The sequence below is a fragment of the Benincasa hispida genome, chromosome 6, assembly GCF_027475165.1.
Source record: "Benincasa hispida cultivar pf3 chromosome 6, pf3_genome.v1.1, whole genome shotgun sequence".
NCBI classification, from domain to species: Eukaryota; Viridiplantae; Streptophyta; class Magnoliopsida; order Cucurbitales; family Cucurbitaceae; genus Benincasa; species Benincasa hispida.
In genome coordinates, this window is record NC_143483.1 from 43,958,246 (window position 1) to 43,980,862 (window position 22,617).

Genomic DNA, 22,617 nt, shown 5'->3' on the forward strand with positions numbered 1-22,617 from the left:
CGAAAAAATTGTGAAAGAATTTCGATTAAGATATTTCAACTGAACGTTTTGCTTTATTAGCAGCATGATTGTGTCCATCACTTGCATTGCGTACATGTATGTGAGATTATATATTTATGTATAGAACGCCAACTATTCATAAATTTGATTAACATAGTAAACAAGATCTCGCACGTGAAAATCTTAAGTTGTAATTAGAAAATTGTTGGGATTGATGTCCTAAATCTAGTGTATCTCGTGGTTTGTAGTTTTGTTAACACAAATTATTTATCTAATAAAATCATAGTTATTTTATTTGACATTCAGACAACATTAATTCAATTCAATATACTAAGATCCAAGGTTATATGATGTCAGTTGAACAGTACGTGGTTGACATGCAGGTGATTCATGTTCAAGTAATAACCTAAAAGGTCTGTAGTAAATGGATGAAGGTTGGGTGCCTTATCCTAATAACATTGCGAATACGACCTATTTTGTAATTGTTACCTGAGATGTAAGTGTTACAAATGATATGAACCATATTGTTCATGTAAAGACGTGTGAGTGGGGGTATATAAATGAGTGTATATAAATGAGTTTATACATAGATCAGACCACAAAATAATTAGTTTCTCTTTATAACACTGTTACTCGAAGAAACTAATATTTAACTAGGATAACCATAGAAGACTTGATCTTAATCCTGAGTGAGTTATGAACTCTTATTTATGACAGTAGTTCTTTGATCTGTATGGGTGAGCCACTCTATGATAGCCGACTCAATAAGCTTACCATTTTGGGAATTTATCCGATTAGAGAGCTGGGAACACAACTACACAAGATGGAATTCACTCATTCCCATTCCTTAGGAAAGTAGATAAATTGCTCCCTTAATAGCTGGTTTCGGATCTTAAACAATGAGGCCTCTGTTGGGGTTGATGTTCTAAAGTCTCGTGTCCTGTAGTTTGTAAACAGTTTGTACGAATGCTTGTGTAGTTAATATATGATATTTACATCACATCTTGTATTTTGCTCATTTACTTGTTTTATTTGCTTTACCACAAACCAATAAACATAAAATCCCTGGTTATCTGTATGTGATTCAAGCATGTATGTGGTGACATACAAGTGGATCATGTCTTGAGTGATAACCAAAATGGTCTGTAGTATATGGATATAGAAGGGAAACCTTATCCTGGTAACGCTACGGATGCGACCCGCTTTGTGGAATGGTCACAAGTGTTGTGACTTGTCACAGATGGTCTGACCCTGATCATTCGTTTTGGGGACATGCGAGTGGGGGCGTCCTATACAAAGAGTTTGTATAAGACCTGACCACGAAGTGTTAACATCTCGTTATATAACACCGTTCATGACAAAGACTTCAAATCACTAGGATGACCATAGATAACATGACCTCAATCCTGAGTGAGTTGGGAACTCCTGACATTGAGGGCGATCCTTTGATTTGTATGGGGTGCGAGTGGCCAGGTCGCCAATTCAAACCTACCATTTTGGGGATTCGTCTGATTTGGGAGCTTGGAACTCAGTTGTATAATATGGAATTCACTCATTCCCCGAGGTAGAGGTAAGTAGATAGATGACTCCCTTAAGGGCTGATTCTGAGGCTTGAACGATGTGGCGCCATACACTTTCTCTTGGCCCGAGAGGTGTTCACACATAGTTGGACTATGTTGTATTGTTCATTAGAGGAATCAGTGGTACTTAAGGAGTGAGATGTAACTACAGGGAAAAAATGGTAAATTGGCCCAACTGTACTTACGAGCATCTGTGAAAGGTCATCGTACTCCTGATTGGTTATATCCAATGGACACAGAAATATATTTGTGGTAAGAAGAGTTCAGCTGTTGGTCTTTAGTAGAATCACTGACAGTTAATAGATGGTGGATCTTGTGGCTAAAGAGTTTAGTCAGCTATTCACGTACCATTGGAGCTTCGAGCTAGAGGTCTATTAGGCCCCTGGGTAGCTTGGATAAAAGTCGAGAACCAATATTTGGATTAATTTGAAATGTTCAAATTTACAAGAGGAAGTTCGATTATATATGATATAATTGGACTGGTTAATTATATATGATATAATTGGCTAAATGTATGAGATACATTATTTTGGAGGAAGTTAGATATAAATATGATTTATATCAAGTAGAAGAGAAAATACTATAGTAGATATGTGATATCAAACTATAGGATATAAATATAATATGATTATATTTATTAATTTATTAATTGATTAATTATATAATAATTAATCATTTTTCCACGCTCGGATGTTGGTAATGGGCAACGTCGGTTATGGTAACCGATGGGTTAAAATGAAAATAGTTTTCATTTTTGAATAGTGCAATCAATATTCTGTCATTCACCCAAGAGAATTCGAAAGCGCACTGGTGATTTGTAAAACGATCGCTTGAGAGCCTATATGATAGCGTTCTCCACCTAAACGATCGTATACCTCGCGCCTAAACGATCGCACACTGTTGCCTAGACGATCGGATAACTTCTCTAAACGATCGTATATTGTGCCAATTTAGCTAAACGATCGTATACCTTTTCCTAAACGATCATTCAACAAATCCTACACGATCGTGTAGCTCCTCTATGCGATAAGCACTTCTGCTATACGATAGCACTATTTTCTCTCCCACTTGCTTATCGCCTACACGACTCGTTTTTCCTCCGTCCTTTACCAAATTCACCAAAGCCCACCCTTTGGGTTTTCACTCCGAGAATACCCGGGGCTCATTAGTGGTGGTGTCGTCCCTGTTGCAACGTTCGTATTCGCGTTGATCGTGCCATTGCAGTCGACGTTCCCACCAGGCGTTGGTAGATCTCTTGGAGGGTTTCTGCTGCGTTAGAGTTCTGGAGTGTGAAGATAGTCTTCAACTTGTATGGAACTCTATCCCTTATGATTTTGTTTGTTCTTAGCATGTCGATAATTAGATTTATGTGCATAACTGTATGTGATGAATTCATATTGTTATATATCAGTCATGGTGAGATTAGAGCGATCCGAACGCGCTCATGGAACTCTCGGTATGAGATCCTTCAATTGGTATCTGAGCTAGGTTCTGATACTCCAATTTTATCTGTTGCAACGAAATGACTTTTACATTCATGGTGGGTGCATTTCTACGCTGTTTAATTGTTAAATCTGCTGTGGATGTGCTAGATTAATGGATGTTTTCTGGATGATTAGCCTCAGTTTATTTAAGATCCTTTTACATTTGCGGTTATTTGTAAAGGCCTCTATGTTTTAGGGCACTAATAATCATTATCAAGTCTGTATTCAAAGTTTGTTTGAAGTTTTGAGTCGTTCGTCGAAGTTCTGGGAAAAACGTTGTAGCTCTTTGAGGAAGGAGGCGATCCAGGGTTGATCGCATTGTGTAGAAGAAGTTCTACGCGATCGCTGTCCATCGCATCGTAAAGATGAAAGAGTATGCGATCGTTGGTGAACGCATCGATTAAACGATGGTGAATACGATCAAGAGTTGGCCGCATCAGGTTGACGATCGAGTACGCACGCGCTAGATGATCGTTTAGGTCAGCAAGCTTCATTGCTTAGTAATTGACTAAACGATCGCTTAGCATCGCAAGATAAATCGTTTACCTAGTTGCACGCATCTCATGGACGATGAGACGCTCGCGTATCATTTAAAGCGTGTGCGCTAGACGATCGTTTAGGTCAACAAGCTTCATCGCTTAGTAACTAACTAAATGATCGCTTAGCATAGCAAGGTAAATCATTTACATGTCGTCGCGCTACATGATCGCATGGACGATCAGGCTTTGCAGCCTCCTCTTCGTCTATGCGATCGTTTACTTATACTTCTATCATCTAGTGCACGCTGAACAATCGTCTACCTGCAGAGTATGCTACATGATGAAGACTTCCTGACGGCTCAAGACCTGGTTCGCCTGTGAACCGGTTTGCTCGATTGAAAATGTAATAGATAGTTTTTTTTTTTCATTTCGATTTTTGTAAAGGCTCATCCCGGTCCATTAATCCTTTGTTTATTACATGCGATGTATGTCTTTATATGTCATATGATATGCACATATAGTAAGTCCCATCTTAGGTTATGCAATGGTCATGCATCATCTCTTTATTATAATTGTTATAATTTAGAGAAGCATGATTTTAATTATGTAAGAGCATGCTCATGCATCATATAATATAAGAGTTATATTTATGCATGCATAAAAAGCATTGACATGCACCATCTTTATATTATAATTGTTATAGTATAAGGGTGAATGATAACATGTTTGCCTGGTTGTTACGCGTTATATAAAAGTTATATATAGTAATGACCGGACATTGCATGAAGCATGACACTAGGTTATTTTATAAATGTTATAAACGTCTTGTTGTGAGCAATGTTTTTTAGTTGTTTCTGTTTAAAAGTTAAAGAGAAATTAGAACTAAAAAAAAAATAAGAAAGACATGCATGCTTACTTAGGTTTAATTCATGGTTTTAAAATGTTTAAAACTTGGATCACATAGACCTAAGATCACGGTTCTAATACGATTAGCAACCCAAGGGCTTTAATCTTTTAATCAATTTAATAGGATTAAATTGGCTAATAAAAGGTTAAAGTATAGCAAATCTATCTATAAGGGACCTTTTGTCTAAGGCGGATTCTGTCTAGGCTGGGGTATTTAAGTTGACGGAAACGTAACACCCCTACCTGGGAACTTACTTAGAAAGGTGAATTAGATAGATTTGATGCATGCATGCAAGTTAAGGACAATCCATTAAAGTGTTTAAATGTGACTACTTGAACTTGTTCATATTTCATAAACAAACGTTGTTTATGAGCAGAGTTTAAAAAGATGACTTAGACTAAAATCAGTAGCCGGATTGTCTAGGTTAATAAATCCTTAGGTAGAACATTCAGTGGGAGGTACTTGGGGCATGAGATGCTTCACTTAAACCTTTCACTTTTCTCCTAAATAGTCCACACCATGAGATCTATCCTCGGCCTCGTGGCATCCCCCCAACAGATGGTGTTTGGGTAGATCAATATCAAGGTGGATGGAGAGAATGTTCATAGTAAGTGGGAGTGGGAAGTGCGACAGCATATCCCTCGGTCTTCCTCGTTAGGTTGAATAAATTTACTACGCATAGCCTCGAGGTACCCTGGGAGTGTCCTTCCTAAAGGATGGCAGTTTTGCGCGTTTCTTTATTTGATCTCCTGTAAGAGGATAAGGTAACTTAGTCTCTTGTCCTAATCTATCTTTTCCCTACGGTAAGCGCATTAGGGCGGGACTCTGTCACCGAAAGCGAGGGGTTACACTTACGCGGAATAGTTAAAGGTTAACGATTCTGGACCAAAAAATGGTGGCTGTTAGGTTCAGTTCCAAGAGTTGGTTCTGTCTAATAGTTGAGAATGTCTCATCCCAGCGAAGGGGCAACTGATCACCCCACCGGTGGCGTTTTTCCTGCCTCATTGAGGCATCATTGAAAAATAGAAGTCTATAACTTAGGGTACTTGAAACTATTTTGCAAAATTGATTGGTTTAAAAGTGGTTTAGAAAAATCTAATTTTGTTCGTATTTTCAACAAAATTTTCAAATGGCAACAACCACATTATCGTTGTTGATCACCGAAAAACTTACTGGCGATAATTTTCAACATGGAAACATATGATCACGACGATCTTGATCATCAAGGATCTCATGTTCGCTCTCACAGAGGCTAGTCGTCCTATTCTAGCTCTAAATGCTGCTCGAAATGTTTGATAGGCATACGAGCAATGGACAAGGGCGAATGAGAAGGCCCGAACGTACATCTTGGCAAGTCTTTCTAAAGTCTTGGCCAAGAAACATGAGCCTATAGTCTCAGCGCGTGAGATCATGGAGTCCCTGTAGGGGATGTTTGGACAACCATCTGAACAGCTTATGCATGAGGCTCTTAAATACATATTCAACTCTAAAATGCAAAAAGGCACCTCTGTTCGTGAACATGTGCTAAACATGATGGTCCACTTTAATGTGGCGGAGTTGAATGGGTCTACCATCGATGAGGGCAGCCAGGTTAGCATAATCCTGCATTCTTTGCCGGAGATCTTCCTGCACTTTGTTAGTAATGTGATTCTTAACAAAGTGAAGTATAGCCTTACAACTCTCCTCAACGAGTTGCAGACATACCAATCTTTACTGAAAAGTAAGGATAGATAGAAGAGTGAGGCAAATGTTGCTTCATCTTCAGGACATTCCATAGAGGTTCGACCTCAGGAACAAAGTCCGCACCTGCTACTTCTAACTCTGAAAAGGGAAAAAAAAAGAAGGGTGGTAAGGGAAAAGGGAAGGCACTTGCTAACCCACCGCCATTCGCCCCAAGTAGGCATCCACAAGTTGCTAAAGGAAAGTGTTTCCACTGCAACAAGATGGACACTGAAAGAGAAACTGTCATCAGTATTTGAAAGAGAAGAAAGCAGCCAAGGTTAAGGCCAAGGCGGATAAAGGTAAATGGGATGTACTTGTGCTTGAAACTTGTTTAGTGGAGAATAATGATTCTGCCTGGATAAATGATTCAGGTGCCACTAATCATGTTTGTTCTTTTTTTCAGGGGATTAGATCTTGGCGACAGCTAGAGGCTGGTGAGATGACAATGTGAGTAGGCACCAGGCACGTCGTCTCAGCTATGGTAGTGGGAGGACTCCAGTTAGCTTTACAGAATAAATTTCTTATTTTAAATGATGTATATATTGTTCCTGAAATAAAATGAAACCTTATTTCTGTAAAGTGTTTATTGCAACGTAAATATACTATCTCTTTTGATTTGAATAAAGCATTTATTCATAAAGAAGGTGTTTTTATTTGCACAACAAATATGGAATCAAATTTATATGTGCTAAGGCCGTTAGCCATTAACTCCCTCCATAATACTGAAATGTTCAGAACTGTCGTAACTCAATTAAAATGTCAACGAATTTCTCCAGAAGAAAATGCCCAACTTTGGCATCTTCGTTTAGGGCACATCAATCTCAATAGGATTGAGAGATTGGTGAAGAATGGACTTCTAAATAAGTTAGAAGAAAATTCTTTACCTGTGTGCGAATCTTACCTTGAGGGTAAGATGTCTAAACGACCTTTTACTAGAAAAGGTTATAGAGCCAAGGAGCCTCTTGAGTTAGTACATTTAGACCTTTATAGTCCTATGAATGTGTGAGCCCAAGGTGGCTATGAGTATTTTATCAGTTTTACTGATGATTACTCCAGGTACGGCTATGTTTATCTTATGAAACGGAAGTCTGAATCATTTGAAAAGTTCAAAGAGTTCACGGCTGTAGTTGAAAATGCATTAGATAGACGGATTAAAACACTTCGATCGGATCGAGGTGAAGAGTTTTTGGACTCGGCATTCTAGGACTATTTGATAGAACATGGAATCGTTTCCCAACTCTCAGCGTCGGGTACACCTCAGCAGAATGATGTAGTAGAGAGGAGAAATAGAACCTTGTTAGACATGGTTTGCTCGATGATGAGTTACGCTTCCTTACCGGACTCGTTTTGGGGTTTTGCAATGGAGATTGCAGTTTACATACTCAACTGTGTTCCCTCTAAGAGTGTTGCCAAAACACCTCTGAAGTTGTGGAATGGGCGTAAAGCTAGTTTACGACACTTCCGCATTTGGGGTTGCCCTGCACATGTGCTTGAGGCTAATCCCAAGAAGTTGGAACCGTGGTCGAGGTTATGCCTCTTTGTAGGCTATCCCAAAGGTACACGGGGGGGGGGGGGGGGGGGGGATTTTATGATCCCATGGAAAATAGGGTGTTTGTTTTAACAATTGCTACTTTTCTGGAGAAGGATCATATAAGGGAGCACAACCCACGAAGCAAAGTCGTGTTGCGTGTGCTTTCCAATGAAACTACTGAAACTTCAACAAGAGTTGTTGAAGAGCCTACTACATCAACAAGAGTTGTTGATGGGATTTCATCCAGTAGGTCGGTTCCACCTCAAGAGTTGAGGGAACCTCGACGTAGTGGGAGTTGCGAACCCACCTGTTCGCTATATGGGTTTCACGAAAATCCTTGCTATGGTAGTAGATGGTGACGTTGAGGTTCCGTTATATTATAAGAAGACAATGGAGATGTTGACCGGGATGAATGGGTCAAGGCCATGGATCTCGAGATGGAGTCGATGTACTTCAACTCAGTATGGGATCTTGTAAATCAGCCGAATGGGGTTCACCTTATAGGTTGTAAATGGATCTACAAGTACAAACAGGGTACTGATCGGAAGGTACAGACCTTCAAGGCTGAACTTGTGGCAATGGGTGATACCCAGGTAGAGGGAGTCAACTATGAGGAGATTTTCTCGCCTGTTGCCATGTTAAAGTTGATCCGCATCCTCCTGTCCATTGCAGCTTATTATAATTATGAGATCTAGCAAGTGGACGAAAAGACAGTCTTTCTGAATGGCAATCTTAAGGAGACCATTTATATGGTGCAGCCCGAGGGATTCATAGTCCAAGGTCAAGAGCAAAAGGTTTACAAACTGAATCGGTCCATTTATGGACTGAAATAGGCATCTCGATCTTGGAACATACGATTTGATACTATGACCAAATCGTATAGCTTTGACCAAAACGTTGATGAACCTTGTGTCTACAAGAAGATCATCAATGGTTTAGTAGTCTTCTTAGTGTTGTATGTAGACGATATCCTACTCATTGGGAATGATGTAGGTCTACTGACTGCAGTTAAGAACTGTCTAGCGACCCAATTCCAAATGAAAGATTTGGGAGAGGCTTAGTTTGTTCTAGGTATACATATCTTTTGCGATTGTAAGAACAAAGTGCTAGGATTTTCTCAGGCATCGTACATTGACAAGATGTTGCTCAAGTACTCGATGCAGGACTCCAGGAGGGTCCTACTGCTGTTCAGGCATGGAGTCACTTTGTCTAAGGAAATGTGTCCTAAGACGCCTCAAGTGATTGAGGAGATGAGACGGATCAATCTAACCTAGGCCATTTTAATGTTGCTGACCCGTTTAGGAAAGCTCTCACGACTACAATGTTTGAGGGTCACCTATGGAGCATGGGTCTACAGGATTGGCCACGGTTGGACTAAGGCAACTGGGAGATTTTCTTGTTCTGGGCTTTTATGCCCTAGTTTATTGTTTTGTACACCCCACTTCACTTTTGGACAAGTGGGAGATTGTTGGGGTTAATGCCCTAAAGGCTTGTGTCCTATAGTTTGTAAACAGTTTATATGAACGCTTGTGTTGTTAATATATGATATTTACTTCACATCTTGTATTTTGCTCATTTACTTGTTTTATTTGCTTTACCACAAACCAATAAACATAAAATCCCTGGTGGCTAAACATAAAATCCCTTGTGGCTAAAGAGTTTAGTTAGCTATTCACGTACTGTTGGAGCTTTGAGCCACAGGTCCATTAGGTCCCCTGGGTAGCTTGGATAAAAGTATTTGGATTAATTTGGATTAATTTGAAATGTTCAAATTGACAAAAGGAAGTTCAATTATATATGATATAATTGGACTGGTTAATTATATATGATATAATTGGCTAAATGTATGAGATACATTATTTTTGAAGAAATTAGATATAAATATGATTTATATCAAGTAGAGAAGAAAATACTATGGTAGATATGTGATATCATACTATAGGATATAAATATAATATGATTATATTAATTAATTAATTGATTGTATGATAATTAATCCTTTTTCCACGTTCGGACGTGGGTAGTGGGCAACGTCGGTTATGGTAACCGATGGGTTAAAATGAAAATAGTTTTCATTTTTGAATAGTGCAATCAATCTTCCATCATTCGTCCAAGAGAATTTGAAAGCACGTTGGTGATTTGTAAAACGATTGCTTGAGAGCTTATATGATAGCGTTCTCCGCTTAAACGATCGTATACCTCGCGCCTAAACGATCGCACACTATCGCATAGACGATTGGATAGCTTCTCTAAACGATCGTATAGTGTGTCGATTTAGCTAAACGATCATATACCTTTTCCTACACGATCGTTTAGCAAATCCTACACGATTGTGTAGCTTCTTTATGCGATAAGCACTTCTGCTATACGAAAGCACTGTTTTCTCTCCCACTTGTTTATCACCTACACGACTCGTTTTTCCTCCGTCCTCTATCAAATTCATCAAAGCCCACCCTTTGGGTTTTCACTCCGAGAATACCCGGGGCTCATTAGTGGTGGTGTCGTCCTCATCGCGGCGTTCGTGTCGCGTTGATTGTGCTGTTGTAGTCGAACGTTCTCGCCAGGCATTGGTATATCTCTTGGAGGGTTTCCTCTACGTTGGAGTTCCAGAGTGTGAAGATAGTCTTCAACTGATATGGAACTCTATCTCTTATAATTTTGTTTGTTCTTAGCATGCCGATAATTAGATTTATTGGCATAACTGTATGTGATGAATGCATATTGTTATATTTCAGTCATGGTGAGATCAAAGCGATCCGAACGTGCTCATGAAACTCTCGGTATGAGATCCTTCAGCCTCAACCTCTCAATGGCCCGAGAGGTGTTAGTTTATAGTTGATTTATAAACTATTTGTTCATAAAAGGAATCAATGGTACTTAAGGAGTTAGATATAACTCCAGGAGTAAAATGGTATTTTGACCCAGCTGTAGTTATGAGAATTTGTGAAGGGTCATCACTCTATTGATTGGTTGTATTCACGGACACAAATATATCTGCAGTGCGAAAAGTGCAACTATCAATCTTTAGTGGAATGATTGATAGTTAATGAATATTGATTAATTGGATTAAAGAAGTTTAATCAATTAATCTCATATCATTGAAGCCTCTAATCTGTAGGTCCATAAGGTCCCCTTATTAGCTCACTAAAGGATAATAATGAGGAATAATTTAAATTGTTCAAATCAAATGAGGAAATTTTTATATTATTGAGATTAATATATAATGGTTAAGTATATATATGATCTATAATCCAAATTATATAAGAGAAATATATTTAAATAAGATTCAAATATTAGAGTTATATGAATTGGATTCATAAAGAGATGTATACATATACATATATGATATTTATGTTAATTAACTTCATACTAAATATGATTTATTATAGTTATTTAATTGATTGATTAATGGTTAATTAATTGATTAAGAAATAATGGAGATTGGAGATTTGTATAAATATATGATATTTATGATAATTAATTAAATGTATATTAAATAGGATTTAACATATGGTTATTTAATTAATGTGTCAATTAATTAAATAAGGGTTATTTAATTAATTAACACTAAGGGTATAAAAGAAAATTCTTGGAGAAGTGGTTAACCTTTCTCCATATAAATATATTCTTATAGCCTATTTAGGAGGTTTTTATTACACAAAGAACCTAACTTCCAAGTGTCTACCTTCTCTCTAACTTCTCTCTAAAAATTCTCTACCATTTTCCCCCTTAAAAGTTCTTGGAGACCACTCTTCCAAGTTCTTTAGAATCCTAAAGAATAGCAAGATAACTTTGTTGGTGGTTTCATTCTTCATTGGAGAAGTTCGAAAACGTTGATAACGTTAGAAGAGGAAAGCTAGAAGAATCAACAAAGGTGAGTTTTGATTTCTTCTCTTCTTCTTCTTTTTTAGCATGCTTATAGTTTTGTTTGAATGTTTATCCTACAAATGCATGTTTTATTTTACTATTTTTGTTGCCATAAAAATCTAAATATCTAAATGCAAGGTATTCACATGCTTCCACGAGAATTTGATTACTTTAATTAGTATCAGAGCCAATGTTTTCTTGCATTTTGATTTTCTGTCTTTTAAAACAAAAATCAGTTCATGAGGTGGATTATTTTTCTTCATTTTGCTTGAAGATGTATGAGGTTTGCTTGATAGATAATTTCATTTATTGACACCATTGATTGTAAAATTTTATATTGATTTGATCAATGTAAGGGCCTATTGTATAGGCATTTTATTTTTGCAATCTAGTCTGTATTTTTGGGTCGTTTGGGGTAAGAAACAAAGCTGTCTAGAGCCTAGATTTTCAGAGAAAATAGAGGGTTTGCTTTTGTCTCGCGGTGCCTGGTGCCTTGGCATGCGATGATGGCTTGCAGCGAGATGCATGCGATGATGGCTTGCAGCAGGATGTATTCAATTTGTTGAGGTGATGGCTTTGGAAAGCAGAGGAGTTTGAAGATAAGCGTGTCAACTATACCCTGCGTCGACACTTACAAGGATGAACGAAAACCCACACGATGAAGGGACTTAGGTGTGGTGGATGCAATGCTCACAGTTGCATGCGAAGGGACTATGCCTATGCGTTGAACTTCATTGTCCAATGCATGCAATACTTGAAACTCATGCGTCGAGCGAGGCACCATGCATCAAGCACTTTGTCTGCCATGCATGGAGTTCAGCAAAAATCCCTTGCTCTTCTTGGTTTATGCATCATAGAAGGTACTTGGCAGATAGTTGATCGCAAAAGTCTCTTCCAACGTAAGGCTGGCAACTTTCCTTTGTAATTTTAATTTTGTTAAATTTAGGGTGCCAATATTTGGTCTATCATAACTTTTATATAGTTTTATATGCATGTGATGTATTATTTAACTATATGTTTTATATGTTGGATAATGTATGTCATATAGTTTTAAAATCCCACATTAGGATAAACATGATCATGAATTATATAAATGTTATATGGTTACATGATTAATATAAGCATGCTCATGCATCATAATATAATTGTTATATTATTTGAATGAATGTTTTGAGTAAGCATATTCATGCATCATAAATGTTATAATATATCATAAAAAAATGATTATGTATGTTTATTTTTCATGTATGATAATTATAAGCGTTATAATTAGATGGAAAATGAACTTTGCATTGAGCATGACATTACTTAGATTAATATAAACGTTATATTTGTTGGGTTTGATGCCTAAATCTCGTAGGGTCCTATAGTTTGTAAATGTTATGTACAAACTCATTATTTATTTAATAAAATATATGATATTTCATTCCAATTTTTGTTGCATTAATCACAAACCAATAAATTAAATTCCATGGTTATCTCATAACTTAAACATGTATGTAGAGACATATAGATAGATCATGTTTTAAGTGATAACCTAAATGATTTGTAGTAGATGGATAAGATTGGATACCTTATCCTGGTGATACTATGAGAATGACCCACTTTATAGATATTACAATTGTTGTAAAGTGTTACAAGTGGTCTGATTCTGATCATTCATGTAGAGACATGTGAGCGAGGATATTCTATACAAAGGAGTTCGTATAAGACCGAACCGCGAAATGCATTGTCTCATTATATAACACCGTTCTTAAGAGAGACTTCCACTTCATCAGGATGACCATAGGTAACACTATTTGAATCCTCAGTGAGTTGTGAACTCCTGCCCATGAAGGCGGTCTTTTGACATGTATGGGTGAGAGTGACCAGATCACCGACTCAACATGCCTACCATTTTGGAGATTCGTCTAATTGGGAAGCCGAGAACACAGCTACACAAGACAAAATTCACTCCTTCCCCAATGTTGGGGAAAGTTGATAAATTGCTCCCTTAAGAGCTGATTTCAAGGTTTGAACATTGTGGCGTCACTCCCTCTCCTGGCCCAAGAGTGGTTAGTCATAATGGAACTATGATTTATTGTTCATTAAAATAATCAATGGTACTTAAAGAGTTAGATGTAACTACAGGAGAAAAACAATAATTTAGCCCAACTGTACTTACGAGCAATTTGTGAAAGGTCGCCATACTATGGATTAGTTATATCTAATGGACATAGAAATATATCTGTAGTGCAAAGAATGCAGTTTTCGGTCTTTAGTGGAGTGCCCGACAGTTAACAGATGGTGAATAATTTAATTAAAAAGTTTAATTAATTGTTCACGAACAGTTGGAGCTTCAAGCTACAAGTCCATGAGATCTCATCGGTAGCTCATCGGATTTTATGAGAATCAAGTTTTGGATTAATTTGAATTGTTCAAATTAATTGAGGGAACTAATTATATATGATATAATTAAATTTATGATATTATATATGATATAATTACTATAATGTATTTGATACATTATAATATAAAGAATTTATGAGAGGAATTAAATGTTTGAATATGATTCAAAGGTTAATTATATGAATTAGATTCATATAATTAATTTTTAGTGTAAATATGATTTATATTAAATACCATAAGAGAGAGAAAAAAACTATAGGTTATATATGGATATGATACAATTTTAAACTATATGTTATATGTTATATATGATATAACATATGATTTCATTATATATAATAAGTTGGTTATTATATATTTCTGTCGTAATTTTAATTGTGAATTAAAATTATTTATGAATTATTTTATTATTAAATAATTTTCTAATTATTTGATTTTAAAATAATTAAGGGGAGGGAGTTACAACTCCCTCCCTATTTTTTTCTCTCCACCACTCACGTAAGAAGTGGTAGAGGTCTCTCTTTGATATACCTACAAAAAGAACAATAGAGAAAACACAGAAAGAATGTTGCTCTCTGTAAAAGTTTTTTGAGCTTTCCCAAGGTTGATCTCTCAAAAAATTCTTCCTTCTCCCTCAATCCTAAAACACTGTAGAGCCCACACTGTTGAGGTTGATGCCCTAAATCTCACTGGGTTCAGTAGTTTGTAAACATGTATATGAACAAATGTTATGTGATGTAATAATATGAGATATTTTCTTCACTACAGTCTTTGCTATATGAGACATTTTTTTGCATTAACCACAAACCAATAAACTAAGATCCCTGATTATCGTTGTAACTTAAGCATGTATGTAATGACATACAAGTGGATCGTGCTTTAAGTGATAACCTAAATGGTCTATAGTAGATGGATAAAGGAGGGAAACCTTATCCTATTGACACTACGAGTGTGGCTTGCTTTGTAGATGTTGCAAGTGTTGTAATGTACTACAAAATGGTCTGATCTTGACCATTCATGTATTAGACATGCGAGTGGGATGCTCTATACAAAAGAGTTTGTAGAAGACCAGACCACGAAATGTTTAGTCTCATTATATAACGCCGTTCATGATAGAGACTTTCATTTCACTAGGATGACCATAGGTAGCATGACCTTAATCCTAAGTGAGTTGGGAACTCCTACCTATGAGGGCGGCCCTTTGATTTGTATGGGTGTGAGTGGCCAGATCGTCGATTGAAACCTACCACTTTGGGGATTCGTCTGATTGGGGAGCTGGGAACTCAGCTACACAAAATGGAATTCACCCCTTTCCTTATTTAAGGGTAAGTAGATAAATTGCTCCCTTAAGGGCTGATTCTGGGACTTGAGCAATGTGGCACCACACCTTCTCTTGGCCCGAGAAGGATTTACTCATAGTAGGACTATGATGTATTGTTCATTAGAGGAATCAATGGTACTTAAAGAGTTAGATGTAATTATAGGGGCAAAATGGTAAATTGGCCCGGTTGTACTTACGAGCGATTTGTGGAGGGTCACCGTACTGTTGATTGGTTATATCCAATGGACACAGAAATATATCTGTAGTGCAAAGAGTACAGCCATCGGTCTTTAATGGAATGGCCGACAGTTAACGGATGGTGGATATCGTGATTAAAAAGTTTAGTCAGTTATTCACATACTGTTGGAGCTTCAAGCTATAGGTCCACAAGGTCCTCTTGGTAGCTCAATGGATTCATGTTGAGAATCAGTTTTTGGGTTAGTTTTGAAATGTCCAAATTAACAAGAGGAAATTTGATTATATATGATATAATTAAATTGCATCAATTATATGAGATATAACTGACTTAATGTATTGGATACATTAATTGAAGGAATTATAATTGAATGCTATAAGGGAGAAAAATAACTATGGTTTATATATTGCATGAGATGTGATATTAAAACTATAGATTATGAGTATATTGAATATATTTGTAATTAAATCAATTATATGATAATTAGTTACAGTTTTTTCTCCTATAACCAACTTAGTAAGAAGTTGTGATCAGTTCTGGTAACTGATGGTTAAAATGAAAATTTTTGTCATTTTTACACTATGCGATCATTAAGCGATTTTGAGAATCCGACGATCAAAAGCATAAGCTATACGATAGTTTGAGAGCATACACGATCGTGTAGCAAGTTTACTATATGATAGTCACTTATCTTCTAAACGATTAAGTACATTGTCCATACGATAGATTGAAACCATTTCCCACTTACTCGATCGTCTACACGATCTGAAAATTCCTCCTACCCTCTACCAAATTCACAGAGCCCACAACTCTTAGATTCTCACATAGAATACCAAGGTAACCTACTGGTGATGTCTGTTTACTAATCGAGGGACGGGTGTTGTTGGTGCTTGTTTGAGAAGATTGTTGAAGCCTGACATTCATGTTTGGTGAACGATCGTGCAGCAAAGTTCGAGGGAACGAGAAGAATAGTTCTTCAAGGGTAAGTTCACTTGAACCTTTGTATTTTCCTTTTGCAGCATGTTGTAATTTAGAGTTTTGCATAACTTTTACTGTTTGATTGTAAACGTGTATGCTCTGTCATAATGGGATTTGGAACGATCTCACTTCCGCTCACGGGTCTCTTTGATAAGAGTTCCTTCACACACCTCCTATATTCTCACCAAAGAATACTGAGGACTCCTTCAGGTAGTGTTCGACGGATTCGATTGAAGAACGAATTCAAAGGTAAGGTTTCCTAAACCTGTTTGGTTTTTTTTTTTTTTGGACATCTTGTATAATTTATTTTTTCCTAATGCATATGCTGTAAAAATGTTTTTAAAAAACGATTGGGAATTGGGATGATCCACTTTCACTGTGGTCCCCTTCACAGGGGGTTCTTTCAATATTTAATCAAAGTTTTCATAATGCAAACGAAAAAAGAGTTTGACAAATTCATTGTTTTATAAAGGTTATAAGTCCAATGAATTAGATTAAAACCGATAATCAAAAGTTGCATGTAAACATAAGTTCTATTCTTCCTTTTTTTTAGCATGCTTATGGTTTTATTTGAATGTTTATCCTACAAATGCATGTTTTATTTTACTATTTTTGTTTCCATAAAAATTGAATGTCTAAATGTAAGGCATTCACACGCTTCCGCAGGAATTCGATTCCTTAAAAAATTACATACATCACTATGGACCCAAGTGCTAGGCTAATGAAACCGCTTATCAGGCAACTGCACTTGCGAATCTCATTTTTATTTTTATCATTAGCCAACCACTGAAGAACTTTCACTCTAACAGTAATCGGAAGATTGTGTAAAGGATGATACGTCATTTCTGAACCAGACTTACCATGCACTTCGCTTATCTTACCAACTGCATCGTCCACTAAAAGAACAACATCTATACTTTCATTCATGGTTGGCTCTAATGATTCCATACTGGTAGGTGATATCTTAGTCTTCTTACATCGATCATCGTAGACGGTCGTTTGCGAATAATCTACCACAAATGACTATAGTAATTGATTTCAAAGGTCAAATATGAGACATTGCCTTTGTAGAATAGAATTCACTAAACAACGTAACTCAATCCATATATTGTCTTTGTTGGGACGAATGAAATAGACGTTGTCTTGGAATGGAGGTTTGACAGTCCCAATACAGGTTCCTTCCCCTTCATCGGTTTGTAGGAGGTGTGTATACTTTACACTGTTAACCATTCTTATACTTTTCCTTGTCATTGACACCTATAAATATAATATGAGTGAGGCAATGTTCATATACTAAAAGAAACAACTTAGCACCACCAGAAAGTATAACTAAAAGAACACATCACATGCCACATCTTTGGATTGAATTGTCGTCTCTTGAGTGGTCGCATGTTCACTTAAATGTGTGTGTTATGGGTTAGACACATCTAGGGCAAGTTCAAGCATTGTATCTGAGGGAAGGGTGACTACACATTCAGTATTTCCAGACGGACCTATATGTGGTTCGGCTGGTTATGGGTTAACTATGTAAACTATCTCCATTGATTTAACAGAGGATGGATCATGAATGTTTGAGCAGAGGTTTACACATAACAAAACTTAGACCATCAAACCTTGAAGAAGCTATTAAAGTGAGGTGAGCCTTGCAGTGTTAAGTTAGCGGATGTAGTGAATTATAAGTATCATCATGGATGCTAATTTATCAACGCAAAGGTAGGCAAACGGACAAAAGAGAATTTCAAAAGGATAATGCATAAAAGATAACAAGAAAAGAACCTTCGAGTAGAATAACACTTGCGACCATGCTTTAGAATTCATGCGGTCATAGCCATGCGCTGAATGATGGAGAGGATTCTTCCATTGAAACTACAAACCAAGGAGAATTATTATCACACCTACAAGGAGCAAACGCACACCACATCAAGAAAGCAGCCACAAATCCAAAACAATACTAATCAAATAAACAAACTAAACTAGGAAAGCAAGGTAAAGATAGAGTAGAAGACGCCCCTGGAGAAATTGGAGTGGAGCCACCGCAAGGAGTCTTCATGCAATAGATTGATCTCAACTGCTTAGGTCAAGAGGCTCGTCTTGACCATTGGAACTTCCGGCAATTGTTGGACGCATGTTGGCCGACACACATTTATAACTGCTTTCAGGTCATGCGACAGATAGCCTTTCCATCTTGGGGTCAATACTGGCTTTTGGCGCTTCTCCTACATTTCAAATATTGTTTGCAACTTAGTCGCACAAGCTACAATACGCCCAAGATAAAAAGGGTGCCTGCGAAAACACAAAACTCAACAAACTATTAGCTGCCAAGTCCCCAACAACGGCGCCAAAAACTTGTTGCGTGGAAAATAGAGAATAAATATGCATGTGTCTTATGATATGCGTTGATCTCCATGCGTCCATGGTCATGCATTAGACTAAGGGATATGCAATATGCGTTTAAGAATATATGCGATGACCATGCGTTCCTGCCACAAGTTTTCTTGCTCTATCGCCAAGTATAACGAGATCGCAAGTTTCTCGGGGTGATCCAAGGTCGAATTCAGGGACTTGTAACTAAATGTTGCGAAGTAATGTGTTTACGGCGAAGAATAAAAGAATAATGAAGTTAAAGAACTATGCGATACTCCTACTCCTAACTAAACAGATTAAGCAATGGAAGTATGACTATGAGAGTTGGTAAAGACGCAACAACTGTTAACTCGTAATAAGATGCATGAAAAAATAGATAAAATAGTGGAAGGGATAACTTCACCACATCATTAAGCTTGATCGCAAGGGTAACCCCGGTCAGCACAAGTTATGCGATCATGCTATACCAAATATACGATTCCTATTTCTAGGACGTATGCGATGTATATGCGATAATATCGATAGGACTTATGTCTAAGTCTTTATTCTTGCTTATGCGATCTAACACACATAAGACAAGGTGATCGCATACCACCATATCCTACTTCTAGGGCACATGCGCTATGTAAATAGCAAATAGAACTTATTCCTAAGCCTCTACTCTTGCTTATACGATCCAATCTGACTCTCTCAAGCCTAGATTTGATCTTTAGACTATTCTCTCAAGTATGTCCAAATGATGAATGATGCACTCATAAGACAAGATGATCACATAAAGCATTGTTGAACATAAATTATTCCTATCTCTAGGAATACTGCTTACTTGCTTAGTGAGTTCCACTATTTACCCTCTCGGGCAGTTAGTCGTCGCTGATCAGCTCATAGACAAGCATTGCAACCGCTCATAGACAAGCGTTGATACAGCCTCACACTAAGCAATGAGGATTTACTCACTATACTTGCGCAACCCACACCTCTCGGTGGTTTGCTACATGCTTTATATGTCTATGTCGCATGATTGAATACGCGATACTCTTGCAATCTTACTTAGTTTGTTGCAATGAAAGTAAAAGGTGATAAAGAAGAAGTAAATGAAGATGAAGTCGAAGGAAATAACGAGATGCATTGATTATAGAATGTATTAATGTCTTAAGCCAAAATGTAATACAATACAGAGATAGAAGAGAAGTGGAGGGCTAGATGTAGGCAATGTCCTGCTTCCATCAGATGTGTGTCAAGGCTTCCGGTGGTGCCATGGATGGGCGGTGGAGTAGTCTATCTCGAGATCTGTCTCCGACAAAGCTCCAGTCATCACTCGGAATGGTTGAAGGAATGAAGAACTCTCAAAGAATGTCTTCTCACGCTCTCATCTGTGATCACAAGGATCTGCCTTAAGGTAGAAGCTCGAATGCCTTGATTTTGGGCTCTAAGGCTTTATTTATAGAGCTCAATCACTGACAGCATTGATGGTCCTACTCTGAGTCTCTATCATTAATGGCGCGATGGACCTGCTCTGAATCTCTGCTACTAACGGCGTGGTAGGTGAAATGCCAACATCATCTTTTTTATACTCCCAAGGTATGCGTTCATGCTTGGTTTTCGAAGTACCATCACATTTCACCAACCTTGCGATCACCCTTCTATCATAGTTATTACTCTGTAGCCACAACCTTCATGTGATGGACACATGCGATTATCAGCCGCAACATCCATGTGACGAACGTATGCGATGTCCTTTGCGATGGTGGGATTCACCGCATGCGATCGATTCCTACGATAGCTACAAAAGATAGACATTTTGACGCAAAATAACACATATTATTGGGTTAGCCGAGATTTTCAATGCAGACCGATGCAAGCTCACTTTTCACATGAATTCTTAGAATAATCACCACATATTCTACTTGTTAGCCTTCATAATTCTAAATAAAAGGCTACAATAACTTTCATTTCTACCAGTTATCAGACCTACATGTGGTTCGGCTGGTAGTGGGTTAACCATGTGAACTATCTCCGTTGATTTAATTGAGGACGGATCATGTGCTTACAAAAAGTTCTGAAGTTCATCATCATTGGGTTCATTCATCTGAACTTCAGGTCCAATTGTGAGGCCAACTGGTTATTGGCATTATGTATCAGTGGGAGGGTGGTTTACACAGTTCAATATTTGAAATGAGTCAATAACATGCCATGGTTATGATTCAAACAGGGTTGGACTAACGTTAGATTCGGGTCTCAGTACTACAGGACAATCTTCTTATTGCGATCCAAGCCTACTCGATTCAGTCGTAGGTGACAGAGGTCGAGCATCAGAATCGGTTAGGATTCGATCCTTATTGTGAATGGAGTCGATCAGATCACATCCAACCTATGAATTGTTGTCAGCCTCTTATAAAAGAATGAGTTTATCATGTGAAATGGATTGAGGTCCATCTGAGGTAGAGGGTGAAGGATCTCATATCTAAGATTTCCATGAGCGCGTTCGAATCGCTCCGATCTCATCGTGATCGAAATACATACAATATACATTCAACATACAATTATGCAAACAAAACTTAATTATTGGCATGTGAAGACAAAGATATAATAAGGGAAAGAGTGTCATACTAGTTGAAGACGATCTTCAATCTTCGGCATTCAAAGCAGTGAAAAATCTCCACGCGATCTACCAATGCCCAACGGAAACGTCAATAACAGTAGCACAAACAACAGCAAACTCACGATCGCAACAGGGACGACACCACCACTAAAGAGCCCCAGGCATTCTTGGAGTGAAAACCCAAAGGGTGGTCTTTGGTGAATTTGGTAGAGGAAGGAGGAAACACGAATCGTGTAGGTGATAAGCAAGTGGGAGGGAGAAAGTCGTTATCGCATAGCAGAAATGCTTATCGTTTAGGAGGAGCTACACAATCGTGTAGGATTTACTGAACGATCGTATAGAAAAAGGTACACGATCGTTTAGTAAAATCGGCACACTATACGATCGTTTAGAGAAGCTATCCGATCGTGTAGGCGACAGTGTGCGATCGTTTAGGCGTGAGGTAGACGATCGTTTAGGCGTAGAAGAGGTATCGTATAGTCTCTCAATTTTCTTAAGCGGTCGTTTTGCTTTCTACCAACGCTCGCTCTCACGAATTCTTTGGACGATGGATTAAACTCCGGGTGATTAAAAATGAAAACCATTTTCATTTTAACTCATCAGTTACAATAATCGACGTTGCCCCACTAACCCATGTCCGAACGTGATTTTTTGCATAATTATCTTATAATTAACTAACTAATTAATTAATTAATATAATCATATTATATTTTTTATCCTATAGTTTTTTCTCCTCTACTTGATATAAATCATATTTATATCTAATTTCCTTCAAAATAATGTATCTCATACATTTGCCAATTATATCATATATAATTAACCAGTCCAATTATATCATATATAATTAAACTTCCTCTTGTCAATTTGAACATTTCAAATTAACCCAAATACTGGTTCTCGACTTTATCCAAGCTACCTAGAGGACCTAATGGACCTGTGGCTCGAAGCTCCAACGGTCCGTGAATAACTGACTAAACTCTTTAGCCATGAGATCCACCATCCGTTAACTGTCAGGCATTCCACTAAAGACCAATAGCTGAACTCTTCTTACCACATATATATTTTTGTCCATCGGATATAACCAATCATGAGTACGATGACCCTTCACAGATGCTCGCAAATACAGTTGGGCAAAATTACCGTTATGCCCTTGTAGTTACATCTCACTCCTTAAGTACCATTGATTCCTCTAATGAACAAT